Source organism: Aphelocoma coerulescens, chromosome 6 (genome assembly GCF_041296385.1).
Source record: "Aphelocoma coerulescens isolate FSJ_1873_10779 chromosome 6, UR_Acoe_1.0, whole genome shotgun sequence".
In the NCBI taxonomy this organism is placed as follows: domain Eukaryota; kingdom Metazoa; phylum Chordata; class Aves; order Passeriformes; family Corvidae; genus Aphelocoma; species Aphelocoma coerulescens.
In genome coordinates, this window is record NC_091020.1 from 6641121 (window position 1) to 6656103 (window position 14983).

General features: G+C 42.2%; 1 long non-coding RNA gene across 8 annotated transcripts in view; it reads left to right on the forward strand.

The window, feature by feature from the left end:
- Nucleotides 1-14168, forward strand: part of LOC138112270 (uncharacterized) — a 57989-nt gene extending 43821 nt beyond the window's left edge. For 5 of the 8 annotated variants that reach the window (XR_011151622.1, XR_011151626.1, XR_011151625.1 and 2 more), the window contains 2 exons: nt 9538-9688; nt 11597-14168. This is a non-coding gene — a long non-coding RNA (uncharacterized lncRNA). The remainder of the gene's footprint in view (nt 1-9537; nt 9689-11596) is intronic. The other 3 variants (XR_011151623.1, XR_011151624.1, XR_011151628.1) reach the window with 2 other exon arrangements.
- The last annotated feature ends 815 nt before the right edge of the window (nt 14169-14983 follow it).

Consider the following 14983-nt stretch of genomic DNA (forward strand, 5'->3'; position numbering starts at 1 on the left):
TGTTTAGCAATATATACAGAAACAAATAATATGTGCAGTTGCTTAGTGTTTTTCCAAGCTTTTATTAGGTTGTTAAAGGTAAAATCTTTGCTATCTTGAAGACAGTGGAAAACTGCCTCTTTTGGATCAAGATTCCTCCCTTATGTCTGTGCCTACTGTTCTTGGTAAATCACCAGAGCCCCATCACAGCTAACCTAGGAAAGCAGAGAGCATCTGAGCTGTACTTTTGAAATGCAGTGCAGTGCCCCCAGGCAGTGCTCAGGGGCAGATGTTGTACCTGGGCGCCCTCACGGCTTGTCTCCATGCTGAGGGTCTTCTGAGCAAAGAGGTGGGAAGAGCCAGTAGGAAACAGAGGTGCGTGAAAACAAGGCTCTGAGATGGCAAAGGACTGATGGCAAACCAGGGACACAGCTGGGGAGAGACCCCGTTGGCCTGACCGCCTCTGATCGCATGGCAGTCTGTGTGTGCAAGGAATTTAGAGAGGATTACGAGTAAGTAAAGTTACATTGCATTAAATGCATCCCAGAAGAAAGCAACTTCTGCTCCAAAATCCTGACAAATAAACAAACCGACCAGAAAAAAAACTCTGAATTGCCCAGAAGTCTTGCTTATAATGGGCATTAGTACATGGAAATTCTCCAAATGTAAGTGACGAATACTTGGAGCTGGAGTGTGTGAAATGGTGCCATACCTCATTTCTGAGCAATGCAAACCTGGACCAGTTTGACCATGGGCATGTCTCCTCTCGTGCATTAATTCTAGGTAGATAGATGATGGTGACTTTTCCTACTTTAAATGCTGTTTTTCCTCTTTTGACCTCAGAACACTTTAAAAAGGTGGGATACTGCTTCAGGTCAACTGTGTGCTGAGAATTTCTGTACCAAATTTTAGCCTAAAGAGCAGTTACAAAGCCCAGTTTATAAATCTCTCAGAGGTCTTAAAACAGTGCTAGTGATCTCAAATGATAGCCTCTTAGATATTATTACTGAAACTTTCTGGAAGTAGTGCAAACCAGGAGGGAACAATTAATCCTCTGAGTAACCCCATTTACTCTAGCAGTTTGGCCCTGAGGGAGTAGGAGCACTTGATGTCTGACAGCAGCCCCAAATGTCAGTATTTCTCCACTCGTTCATTTGCCTGCTTGCTGTGGTAGATTTCATGCCATTATAAGCTGTTTATGTACAGCCTGATCAAAGTACTTAATGACAGGGTTAATTTCTACGTATAATGAGGAAGTCAAGACAGGAGACAGGTACTGTGTAATCGAATTTTTCATTTTGGAATTTGCTTCTCTTCATGTATGGCTTAGCTTTGATTTTTATTACCATTAATGTCTGCATTTACTGTTCTTTCTAGTTTCTCAGATGAGCTAAACTTACAGCAGAAATAGCAGAGGCACTGAATTGTTCCAACAGCTTCCATTAAAGTATGAGGATAAAGTAAAAAGAGTCTACAACTTCTCTGCAACACCTCGAAGTGCAGTTTCGTTTGGGGGATCAATAAAATTGCACTTCTTGAACAGTCTACTTGAGACATCGAATCCTCTTTTTCTGACTCAGTAGGCATAGGCACAGACATGGATGCTTAGGTATCTGTACACAGACAGGGAGACAAAGACTGTGCTAAAATCTGGAAATCTTATAGTTTATGAAGTGTGTGTCTTCAGCAAGACTTTGCAGACATAAATGAATCCCAAGAGCATCCCTTTGAAAGAGCTGATACTGAAAAGGAATGGTTCTCCTTTATCAAAAGATGGAAATGGAGCATTAGATCTGCATTTGCCCCTGCTTATTTTGGTTTTCATTTTTAGATGCACTGGGTGCTGTGACTATTTCTGGACATTCAGAAATCTAGGGGTACAGAAGTGAGGGAGGCCTTACAAAACATGTCTCTCTGAGGTAGTCAGCTTCAGGAATCAAGCTGGAAGTGGAGATGAAATTAAACCCTGCATCCACTCTTTTTTTCTAGCATTCTGTATATTTTAGAAAAATACAGGTTTAGAAGTTCATGCTAAATTCTGTGGACCACTGTTATACAAGTTTCCTTATGGCTGAGGTAGAAATCCTTCTTTGTGAGGAAAGTGTGCACCTCTATTAGCACCACTGTGCAAGCTGTAGTTTGCAAATGCGGTGGGAGGCTTTGCTCATGCTAATTTGGGCTCAGTCATGCACCTCTTTTCCTCTTTTACATGCAAATAGCAGCTGTGTCAGTCTCTGGGATGCCTGCTTGTTCCTTTAACGGAGAGATTCCAGTTCATACCTTCAGCCAGTGCATTTGTGCGTGGGCAGAGGTATAGCGCAGTGGTACAGTTGCTGACAAGGAAAGAGCTGTGATGGAGGTTGGAACAAGTTAGTGAAATAGAGAAGTCTTGAAAGAAGACACTGAGCTCTTCTGGTATGTTTTCATTTATTTAAGAAGAAAAAAGCTGTGGGGGTGGAGAAGAGCAGAGATCTACACAAAATTATAATCCATAATCCTGCCCCCATAAAAAGGGATCTCTTGACTGCCAGAGAGATCCATTTCTTTATTCTGACCCCAAAAGTTCAGGCAGCAGCCCTGAGGCTGGAGCACATCAGCTACCAGCCTGTGTAGCTGGGATGGCTGTGGGCTGGGTGCAGGTGCTTGGATTCCTCATCGTGGTGCCCTGGTGCTGAGGGAGCTGGGCTGGTGAGCTGTCCTGGTGGGATCTGCTGCAGGCTCCATGTTCCAGAGGGTCCCTGGCCTTGCCAAGCCGCTGGCTGTCCTGTGCTCTGCTCTCCCAGGGTTTTCCACGGTGGGGTGCAGCATGGCTGCCCTGCTGTGAAGAGAAGGGAGTTCATGGTACTTGCTTGGACCAGCAGGCAAATTGAGTACAAAGCATATTGATATGATGTTATTTCCTCCTCTGTCTTCAGCCTGCTCCTCTGCTTTATGGTTATGGCTACCTGAACCTAGCCACCACCTTCCTTTTCCTCTCCTGCTCTTGTCACAGAAGACAATGCAAAATTAATCAGGTGAAATCATTTTTATGACATCACTTCTGATGCTGTTGAATTTACTGAAGAAGGTCGGTATCAGTACCATGCAGGCCATGGAATGTAAGTGTTGTACAAGGACCTGTTTAAAAGGGTGTTTGATTTAAGGTGCAAGGATTCCCAGAAGTTTGGAGTACAAAGTTTTCTAAGAAGGTCAGCTCAAAGCAATGGGATATCCCTGTGAAGTTCTCAGTTATATCTGTAGGCAGCTTGTTTTCAGATGGTGACAGCTCACCTTTTGGAAAGCCCTGGCCTGTGTTTGTTTTCTCCCCCAAAAAGACTTGTCCTGATGTCAGTGTCACAGCAGGACTCAGTGTATAGCCAGGACTCAGCTTGCATTCGCTTCCGTGTGTGTCCATGGACATCCTTGGGGGCTGTAACATGATAACTGTGAAATATCTGTGCCTCTGACCTGCTTTATAATCTACTTGATCATATCCCCTCTGTGTGTGTGTGCAGGTGGAAGGGGTGGAGTCAGGGATAGAAACACATGTACATGCTTTAGTCATAGTAATGGCATCAAAGTGATGCCACCTTTATGTAGGGAAGGCCCTTAAACCCCTTTCTAGCCTCTCCACTGATCCATGGGGAAACAAGGCTATGACCTGTAGAGTTTCCACTGACTTCAGGTTTGACAACACTACATTAAGTGGGTAATATGTTATGACACAACAGGATAAAATTCTGGCCCTAGTAATGACCGTGGATTTTGGTATTGCTTTTGGAAGTATTTTAGGATTTCAGCTGTAGAAATTAGTGGCAAATTCCATGATGAAATAGTATAGTTATTTTCCATCAAACAGGCTCTTCAGCAATATGGCTGTTCCAGAAACTGATTTTCAAATGGAACATCTTGAGCTATTGACCCCACAAAGTAATACATGCATACAATAGAATTACTTCCTGTCTATTTAAAACTCGTGTGTAACAGTGTGGGTGGGTCTGGTTATGCTGTTCTCCACCATAATGACAAGTTATCCAAAGCAATTTGTTGCCTGGCCTAAATTTTGCAAAAGTACCTGGTCTTTAAAACCTTTTGAGATAGGGTGATATTTGCACCTGACATGCCTACAAGTAACTTAGATCAGGTTATTGATCGGTCTTGTATACGTTGCTTTCCAGTGGGAGGATGAGATGGAGAGGCCAATCCATTACTGCAGCCATCTACCACTGGAAAGCAATGGCACTAATGATACAGGTTTTCAATAGCTGATTTATATTATCCTGCAGTCAACAAGAACTCACGATTTTGTCACTGTACTGTTTAAAGCAACACTCCCAAAGGCTGGCAGGCACCAAATCAGACCCACTATATCACAGCTGCTGTGTTACAAGCTGGAGAAAACTGAACAAAACCCTACCAGTCCTCCAGAGTATGGTCTGGACAAGCTCTTTGCTCACTGAGCGGCAGGGCCTGTGAGCCCCCAGTTCGTATGAGGCTCATTCTAGGGAGTGATTCCTGTTAAGATTCGCTTTAGTTCTACCAGATGCTCCCCAGCATTGTGCCACCCAGGGGAGAGAATGAAGGAGTTACAGTCCTTTCTCTGGGCAAATATTGCACTTAGAATCTCAGTGACCCACTGCTAGTTTGGTGGTGATTAATGAGAAATGTATTAGTGGCTATAAATGAGAGGCTCTTACCCTCTTCTTCCTTCTAGTGATACAAGTACTTTGGGCAGCACAGAGCAAGTGTGTGCAGAATCCAGCATGGAGCAGAGCTCCTGAGGGAGAGAGCAGCAGCAGCAGCTAGGAGCTGAGTTTGCTGGAGAAAGCTTTTGATGAGCCATGCAAGAGCTGGCCTGGGCAGTCAGTAGGCACAGCCCCATTCTCTCTTTGGGTCGTGTTTGAACATGGCAACAGTCGCATCAGCTCAGGGAGGCTGGGGTCTTGTTTTGGGAGGTGCTGGCAGTTCCCAGCAACACATGCACGAGGGAAAGGCTGTGTGGAGCAACGGGGCACTGAGATAGGGGAGTGGAGATGTTGTGTGGAGCTCTGCATGCTCAGATGGGCTGACCTGCAGGGACAAGCACTGTCTTTTTGGACTTGTCCACACCCTGTTTTCACACAAACATTTCATGTAGATTTGTAAAATGCAATCACTGCTGAGCATATTTTACACAGTCACAGTCTAGTGACTGAAGGATCCACTAATTAAGAAGCCTCTAATTAGGCTTTTAAATGATAAACTGTAATAGCTCTAGTGCAGCTGTTGTAAACTATAGAGTAAATTATATCCAGTTGAAAGAGGCTTTAATTACGTAATTATATAACATACTCTAAAGACTTTGAAAGATAAAAGAATTTTTAGTATCTGCAATTAAAGAAACCAAGAGAGTAACAATAGAGCTCTTAAACCAATGAAAGCAAGGAAATTCAAAGTTAATCTGAAAAGCTGTGCTGGTACTTTCTTTTATTCTCATGGTGTTCCAATTTTTGGAGGGTTGTTTTTGTTCTTTTTTGTTTTCATGATGGACGAGATAAAGAAGGATGGTCAACCAGGAGTTTATGTCCCCTGCTTTCAGTTTTCTTGCTTTTATAGGTCCATGTACAGCATTAATGATACTCAGCAAACTTTCTGTGGCTTCATTTTTGCAGAAATCCGTAGCAAGAACACCCTTATCAGCCAGCTTGTATCCTTGCATTCTGATTTACAGAATGGTTGGTTCTTACACATGCTTTTTTGAAGTCAACAGGACCTCAGAAGTTGGTCACATTTGACCCTTGGAGCCCATATTTAGGCCACATCTAGCCTGCGTGTTGTTGGTGCAGTGTTGGCAGCCATTCACCATGCTGGGCTTACCAAGTGAAGAAAAGGTTTGGGTGTATCTGGGACAATTCAGCTATGTGGAGGTTGCACTCTGGGCTTCTTTTTTACAGGGCTTAGTCCTGCTGCACTGAAATGGAGGAGAGTTTAGCCCTTGCCCACACTGGGGCTGGGCCAGACTCCAGTCTGCCTTGCCTTTAGACACCAGCACAGTTCCCCTCACCCCAGCTCTGCCTGACAGTGCCTCCTTGGCAACCTTACCTGCTCTGTCTCCAAACTTGCATCTGCCCTCAGCCTCCCTTGCTTACCCAGCCCTGTCTGCTGCCTTTCCTTGCCACCTCTAATTACAACTGACACTGATGTGCTACAGTGAGCAAATGCCTCTTTACAGAGAAAAGGAAAGAAGACTCTGATGTGCCATCCATTGCCTGGTGGCTCTGCTCCTCTGTTGCCAATTCTTTTTGTTCCTTCGATTACTGCTCCTCAGGACAAGGGCTGTGCTTTTTGTGTCTGCGAGCTGCCACCGCATAGAAGATACAGACAGTAGGCTGTGATGTGGAGAGAGCTCAGTTCCTATAGCTGTTCTTATGGACTGGCCTTCACAGCTGTAGGACCAAGCACCCCATGACAGCCAAACAAGTAGCGCTTTTTTGCTTATTCCAGCCACATTCAAGTATTTTCATCTGGAAATGCCACAGTGAGGGGAATAAGGAATACAGTTCTCATAGTTAATTTTTATGGCTGATTAATTAGCCCAAAGAGTATTAAATTGTGCTAATGTAGTTTGCCTCTCCGATGCTGTCTTTTGACTTCAATGGAACTAAATACATGCTTAAAGTTAACTACATGCCTAAGTGCTGTGGTGAATCGGGGCCTAGGGCATTAATTAGAACTTGGCTCAGATTTACTTTCAAGGCTTTTCCCCCTCTCTTTTTTTTTTTCTTTTTTTTACTCTTCAGCGCTCAGCAGTTTAATTGGTATGCAGATGTTCCCCTTTATTGCTGGCAGAGGCCTCTGTCACTGTTCTGAAGGTACTCAGACTTCAAGGCTGGTACAGTGGGCAGGAAGAAACCCCCCCTGAGGGCTTTCAGGCTTTGTGGGAAATAATGATGTATGAGACAGGGATTCCTTTGGAACCTGAAGAGAACATGACAGACAGAATAATATGGGAGGAAAACATTGTCTTCACAATTGAGACTGATGGTCTCATCTTGTCTCCTTGTTATTGTTACCAACCAAGACTGAGATGAGCTTTCTTATGAAGAACTTCATTTTGTGGCAGGTTCTATATGTTGGACACACTGCGCTCAGTGGTAGCTTTCCATCCAAAGTACAGATATTGACAGGCTCTGAGGAACCCTTTGAGGTGGTGGTTTAGCTTAAAACCTAAAATTCCTTCCAGCATTGAGATGCATTTTGTCAGGAATGACAGTTGCAATTTGATAATCTTTTACCACTTTGCCTGCCTATCTGAAGCCACTAGCTGGAGGGGAGAAACCCAGGGTTGTTGGGCACAGGAGTGTCAGCTTTATGAATCAGCTTTTCTCACAGTTTATTAATTTCACTTTCCAGTTTTCAAGAGACAATTGATTTGTACGGTTCTGTGTAGGATGGAGCAAAGCTGGAACTAAAGCAGGAGTGCAAGTTGACAGCAATGCAATAGCTCTAATTGACAGATACCAAAGGCACTATTTAAAGCAGCATCTCCTCTGATGTTTAGGTTAAAAATGACCCTCATTTTGTCCTCAGGTTGCCATGTCCAAAAAGAAGTGTTTTTATGAATACTCATTTCAAATGGATTGGCCAAAATATCAAGTGCTCGTTTTCTATACTTGTATTTTCAAGTTAGATGATTCAAACTGCTGTTGTGCAAGGTACTGGAAGATGGCTGTTTCTTAACTCCTCCAGAGTAAAAGCTGTCTTTCAGGGGATGATTTGCACATGTGTGATTTATGTTAGTATTTTTTGGCACCCACAGTTTGCATTCCAGCTAATGGGAGGCAGAAGGACTAATACACATGCTATATGTTGTGGGTGCAAAATCGCAAATAGAAATTACACCAGTGTGGGAAGGGCTATGAAAATGTACCTTCTTGGACGTGAGCAGAGCAGGTTAGGAAACATCATCTTCCTTTTACAATTGTCTGTTACTCTTTACATTTCTGGAGAACTGGGATCTTGCTGTTAATCTTACAAAAATAGATGCTGTGGTGAAGCCTCAGGCACGAATAAAATTGGATGTTAATCTTAAAGCAGATTTTTTACAGCTATGCACTCAGAGCAGTGAATCCAAATGATTTTGGAAACTCTGCGGTTTTTACTTATTTAGATCAAAATGCTGTGGCGAAAAAGGTCAGTGGCACAGGTACATATTGGAACATTTGGGGCTCCTGAGAGTTGAGCAGATAAGCACAGCAAACATTAGACATCTCTGACTTGACACAAATAATAGGCAAAGCTGAAAAAAGCCTGCTGACAAGAGGAGTGGGTGTTGGTGGGTGACTTGCTGCAGTTTTAGAGCTGTTAAGTGTAGGTTTTTTAGCATTTTCATTATTTAAAAGTGGAGTGGTAGTTTCTTCACTCCCTCTGAAAAGTTACTAATTTACTCTGAAATACAGGGTAAGCCACAATGATTTAACAGATTTGTAATGTGCTTTAGAGTGATTTTAAGTAAGACATCCTCCTCTCTAAGCTTCCCACTGTCTCAGCTCTGCCCTCACTCCTTTCTCTGTGTACATCTGCACCAAAATGCAAAGCAGGGGCTGCCCCATGTGTGACTTTCATCTATAGCCTGTGTCAGCTGGAGTGCCTGGGTGGCTCTGACCACTGGTGCTCATGCACATTTGCCTCACTGCCACAGTTCAGAAAGACTGACAGTAACAGGCTGAGCTAGCTATGTTTGGATATCGGGAATAGCATCTTAGACTGTGGAGTGGTTCAAAAGCTGCTGCTCTGCAGGTACTGCTGCAGGTGGACAGCCCTTTCTTGGAGGAGCCCTTACATACAGAGCCTGCCTTTTTGCCTAATGCATGGAAAGTACCTAGAGGAGCATGGCTAAGGACTGTGATTAAGGTCCCCAGTATGTCCCTGGGATACAGGCAGCATTAATTAATCTGCAGTCCTCCGTGTCTGATTCTGAGAAGGCAGCTGAGTTGTGTTCCCAAGGGGCTGTCCAAGAAGGCAGGCAGCCTGCAGGGATGGAAAGTGCTCAGGGCATTTTCTTCTGTTATCAAGCTGGAAGGGTCTCAGCTGTGCCATGCCCACAGCTGTGCTGAGTAGCCATGCCTATGGCAGGATGCTTCAGCTGCAGGCCTTTTCATGGATGATATTTAAATCATATGGAGCTTTGCTGAGAAGGAGCTGGCCCTGCATTTATTCAGAGAGATCTCTAGTGGTTTGTGGTAAGGAATTGGGACCTGGGGCTGAAGCCACAAACTCCAGGACCAAACCACAGAATTTACACAGCTGCCACAGCCTGCCCATTTGCCTTCCCTGATGTCATCACACAGCTTTTGTGCTTCTGTCTGCTCTAGACATTGTTGGTGGAGGGAAGAATCTGTTTTGTTCAATACAGCAGTGATGTCTAGCTCAGTGTAATTTTATTAGCTGCTTATGATATGTTGCTATTCAGTGTATCCATGGGTTTGTTTAGTATCAAGAGCCAAGGGTAGAAATACTTGAATAGAAAGCTAGGTGGAAATGCTGGGTTTCTGGAGGACTCCAGGATTTCTTTTTCTCTTCTTTGTTTCCCTGTTCTAGGAGGTGTGGAGAACACTTGTCCATTCATAACTGAAACTATTCAAGATGCACAGGCCTGAAAGGCCACTATGTTTCTTTGCACTCTGGTGTGGTAAAAGTCTTGTCTCCTAGCAAACATTATGGATGAAAGCTTTTGTTACAAGGAGAGATGGTAAATTTGTATACTCAACTTCTATTTGGAAGAATATTTTGATGTGAAACCTTTGTTATTCCAGAGGCTTGAGCCAACTGCTTTTGATCTGGGAGTTTACAGAATGGATAAGTATAGCTGTATTGGGCTGGGTAGATGTCACCCTCAGGGATTTGCACATGGATCTCTCCTTGGTCTGAACTGGAGAAGGGTTTGTTCACTTTCACTTTCTGTCACTGAGAGAAATGAATGCTGTTCTATATAAGCTATAATTTCTTCCCAAGTAGCTGATGACTAAAGAAGGCCTGAACTGAGTATAGATAATCTTATATTTACTTGAAATGAATGTAGCTCCTAACTCTTATTTTAGCACCAATCTGGGAACACTACTGTGAACAGATTTACCATGTCTGCCTCTTCCTTACCTTGGCATTCTGGCATTTATGCACTCACTGCACTGATAGTGCACGTTCTTGCAGTGATACTTGGGAGTTAATGAAGGCCAAGTATCTGAAAAGTGAGTAGGTAAAAGGTAGATACTTTCAGATACAAACCTATCCTTTTGTGTGCTCCACAATCTTATTTTAATTCTTAAATATGGTTTCATTCTTCTGATACTAAGAGTCAGCACTGATTTCAGTATGTGAGTCATCAGGAGAGTTATTAACTATTTTCTAGTTGCATAGTCCTTTGTTGCAGCATTGAAAATACCTAACTTCAACCATGTGTTTTTAGACTAGATACTTACAGAAAGCCTTTTCTATGATTATAGAAGAGCAGATTTAATCTGGAAGTCATTGAGAGAAACCAATAAAGAACTTCCTTGATGTGATTTTTGGAGTTACTTGCTGGAATTGAATTGAATGTTTTCGGGTGTTGGACATAAAGGCACTTGAAAGCTTAGAGAGGGTTAAATGTAGATGATAATGAAAATGTTATTGGTATTTATAGGTCAGTTGATAATGTCAACGTATTAAAGTGATGTGAAATATCTCCTTGATTTCATGGACAGTGCTGTACTCTATATAGTTTATTGTAATAACATGATCCTTGATATACATGGATGATAAATGTAGCTTTATAAAAATTTTTTTAGTAATCCAATTGCCCTGAAATGCCATATCAAAAGTATGTTTATTACAAAACATATACAGTTGCCATCTGCCAGTGTTATCTCTATGAAAGCAACCTAAGCTAAGAAAGCACATTTGGAAAAAACGTGCCAAGCAGAGGTGGTTGGGTTTTTTTTTTTTTCTTTTGTTAGATTGTCTGGGAACATTCATTAATAGTTGGAGATGTGGTCTTTCAACTAAATTTCTTTCACCCAGATTATATGCAAATTGCAAGATTCTTCAAGTGTAAAGTCATATGCCACGAGTATGGTATTTGCATTTCTTTTAATAAAAATAACTTTGGAATAGGTACTTTGTTTAGTGAATTGCCTTCTTTATTATTCATCACTGTGTAATATCTTTGTAAAACAACAGTAACTGGAAGGAAGAAAAATACTGGAAAGTGTTTCTTGGAGCTGGGTTTGGCAGAGGTCTACCCTTCTGGAGAAGAAATGCTGATTTTTGTTCTTTATTTTGCCCTGTCCTTTTTGTGCTGTTGTGTACTGGAATAAAAGAATAAAAGTGGGCACTAGATGAGCTGTGAATTCCCTTTGGACCAGACTTTGGGATTCACTGCTCTGACGTGTATTTTGGTGTTGCTTTATCCTGAGGGACTTTATTCACAAAATCTCAGAGCATATTCTTCCAATAAGATTTCACATAGTTTGATAAATGTTTGGATAAATTTCATACCATCTTATCAAAGCAGACAATAGTTCTTTCTTGAGGAACTGAGCTTAAGTGAAATGCTCATTTATGTTGGTGGGTTATAATTAAGAGTACAGATCCAAATCAGTGCTTTGTTATTCTGTTGCAGGAGTAGGTTGAATCAAGCCTCTGTCAAGAACCACTGCTGAAATACTGAATTAACATACCCAAGACCAGCACATCAGGAGTATAGTCTTCTACAAAGAATAGTGTGGAGATAAACCTTGCTCACAGAAGCTCTGGAAGCATTGTGAGACTCGGATCGACACGGTGCATCCTCAGAAGGCAGGGATGTTGCTGCTGTCTGAGCACTGCACACTCTATGTTCATAACTGATGGAAATAATGCCCGGTTTTGGGGGAGCTTGCTGGTATGGGAGACAGTCACAGCAGCTCTAATAGGGTGGCTTATCGCTTTCTTGTGAAGCCAGGTGCAGCTTCTGTCCTCTTTCGCACCCACAAATCTGGTATAATGTTAATTAGATTGTCATTAGGTTTCATTAGTGAAGCTCCATGAAACAAACAAAGGAAACATTCTGTAGTCAAGCTAAAACTTGGTATGCCATTTATATGAAGTGGGTGAGCAGAGATCAGCAGCCATGAAACACTGCTTTTCTAGAAATATGAAATATTTAGGTAAAATATCTATGTAAAATCTAACAAAAATTTGATTACTGCATGATAAAATGGTGCCTCTTCCCTTCTAAATAGGTTTGATCATCTCCTTAATGCAAGCCCTGCACCTTTACCTAGATTCCTTCCCAGGCAGCTATAGTGGATCTGCTCACCAAGAGAATTTGTCCCACTGGTTTCCTTTTTTTTTTTTCTGTGCAGTTGAATGAAAAGTGTGTGTCTTTTGAAGAACAGCAACTGAAAGAAATATTGATGACTGCCAGGGCATCTACAGAAAAGGATAAGAAAATTACTTTACTACAACAGTGAAGACAAAGGGGCTTTGTTAACTCTTTCTAGTAGGTTGTATATATTAATAGTAACAAGTAAAGTTTTGTATTTTTTCAGAGAAACACACAAGGCCTTGAATTGTATTGTTTTAATTGCAGCTAACTGAATGAAGTGGAAAATCACACACAGTACTTTGATTGTCTAATTCTCTGTATGTGAGGCTTTGGGAACAGTTTGTTATTATAAAAGAACAGCACTAATCAGAAATCAGCCAACATGTAATTGCTAGGCTGAGGGGCAGTTTGGGGAAAGCTGATACTTATTTATAAATTATTAAGTAAAAGCACATAATATGAGGATCATCTCTCACTGCCTCCACACTTCATACATTACTCATCTTCCTAAATTTCATGGTTTTGTACTCCCTTAGTACATTGCTACTTATAACCAGTGCAGGCATCAAAACCACCCACATCCAGGAAAGGAGATGCCTGTGCGTTTGTTATGATGGCAGTTTTGGTTATGGGACTCATCATTATGAACCTTCAGTTCAAGGAAAGGAATCTTGACTAGACTTTAAAAAGTTGTTTTCAGTACCTAAGATACACCTGAGTACCTGGGACTGTTCAGGTGGCTGAAACTCTGGCTGGTGTTTCCACTTGACTATGTCCCTTTAGAGATTTACAGCCAGCCAGTACCCTAAATAGAAGACTTAAGGGCAATTTTGGCATTAAATTTGACAGAGTTCTCAAAAAAAGCATTGGTTATGTAATTCCCATCAGTTTTGGTAAGAATCAGGTAACTTCTGGTTATCTCGTGTGGTTCTCACTGCTCACTAGTGCCTTACTACCATAGGAAACAGCCACTTGCAAGACAGAGAGGAGGTAGGTGATGGTTGGACTCATCAAGAAGGTAGAACAGTACTTCATCCTCAGTGTTTTTAGCCATTTCAGCTCTTCAGGAGGATGGAGCTGCCATTCGTTCCTTTAGCACAAATTTGAGGGCTTTCTTCTAGGAAAGCAAGGTCTATTTCATGGGATGCAGGAGCGGTTCCTCGTGTGCCACGTTACAAGGGTTTGGGTGATGTCTGGCCTCACAAGTGAGATGTGTGTCTTACAGACCAAGAGGCCCTTGATGATCTGCAGCAGAGGGTCTGTGGATGGAAAGGTGTGCCAGCACCTGGGAAGTTGGCACTGCTGGACACATCTTTGGACTTGCTGAATTGCTCTATATGATGACATTTTTGCTGTACAAACAAACCCCACTATTAAACCACTTAAACACTTTATGCAACTTTAAAATGGTAGAGGCTTGTTGAAACTTACGTGTCCATGCTGAAGTGGTGTGAAGATTAAATTGCTAATCCTAGTTACCAGCCTAGACTGTTGCACAGAAGGTGCCTGAGGGGTGGAACTGGGCAGAGTTTGGCTTTGCACAGCTTTTGCCAAGAGTTCTTTGGTATCCCTGTCACTGTTTTTTGAAGTCCAAAAATATTTCCCCCCAACTAACCTATTTTTCTGCAAGAGAACACAGCTGCATTTATAGAAGGTCTTGGCTTTTACAGTAAGTCTGGTTTGTATAGTTTCCTCTCTCTATGTATGTTGTCTGCATAAGTATCAACAGTCATAATGAAAAACACAGTTTTGTTACAGGAATTTTTAACAGTGGTTTTCAGTAATTTAGAAAATATTGGAGCTACTTCCAACAAATGAAAAAAAATCAAAACAAAGCAGCTTTGAAAATGTTGATGCACTTTGGCAAATAAATCTTTGGTTTTAACCCTGCTCTATTATTCTTTCTCTGATACTAAAACCAGTATGAAGCACCATTGATTTCAACCAGCTCAACAGAAGATACCATATGGCTTTCATCCTGTTGTCCCCTGTTTTGGGGGGCTAAATCTCAGCTGTGCTCTTGTGCAGCCTTTGGCTGGGTGTTCAGAGACAGCCTCTATTCAGTTCTTGTGTGCACTGTTAAAGCTGTCTTCACTGCACCTCTTTTTCCAGCATGACATGGGAAGGTTCCTGGGTTGAATTCTCCTCAATCACAAAACTCATATGGGAAGCACTCAAGATTTAAGGCCTCTCAAACCTTTGTGAGTTCACAGCATTTAAAGATAAGAGCACAGTACTGCCAAGAAATGTGTCTTGTTGAGGCCCACAATTAACTTTATCAAAAGAAGGAATCTTATTTTTGCCTGCTGCAGATAGAGGTTGCATCTCAAAGCAGCCTAAAGTTAAAGATAGATATAGCATCTGGTTCAGATCACGATATGATGAAAGATTCAGGTTAATTAGTATTTATTCTTAGTTGATAGTTATTCCTTTTGGCTTGAGCTAACAAGCAGGAGTTGGAGTCCCACAATGTTGCGTCTCCTGGGATGAGAGATGAGTAAGGGAGATGATCTCCGGGGTGAAAATGTATTTAGGGATAGGAATGTGAGTAAGAAAGACTGGCCATTGCCTTGGACTCTGATAGCCTGAAGGGAGGATGCTCTGAGGGATGACTTAGTGCCAGCAGGGAGGATTGGATGTAGCCATGGACTGAGGCATCCCAGGGGGCCATGGACAGGGGCAGATGTCCCAGTTCCCTGC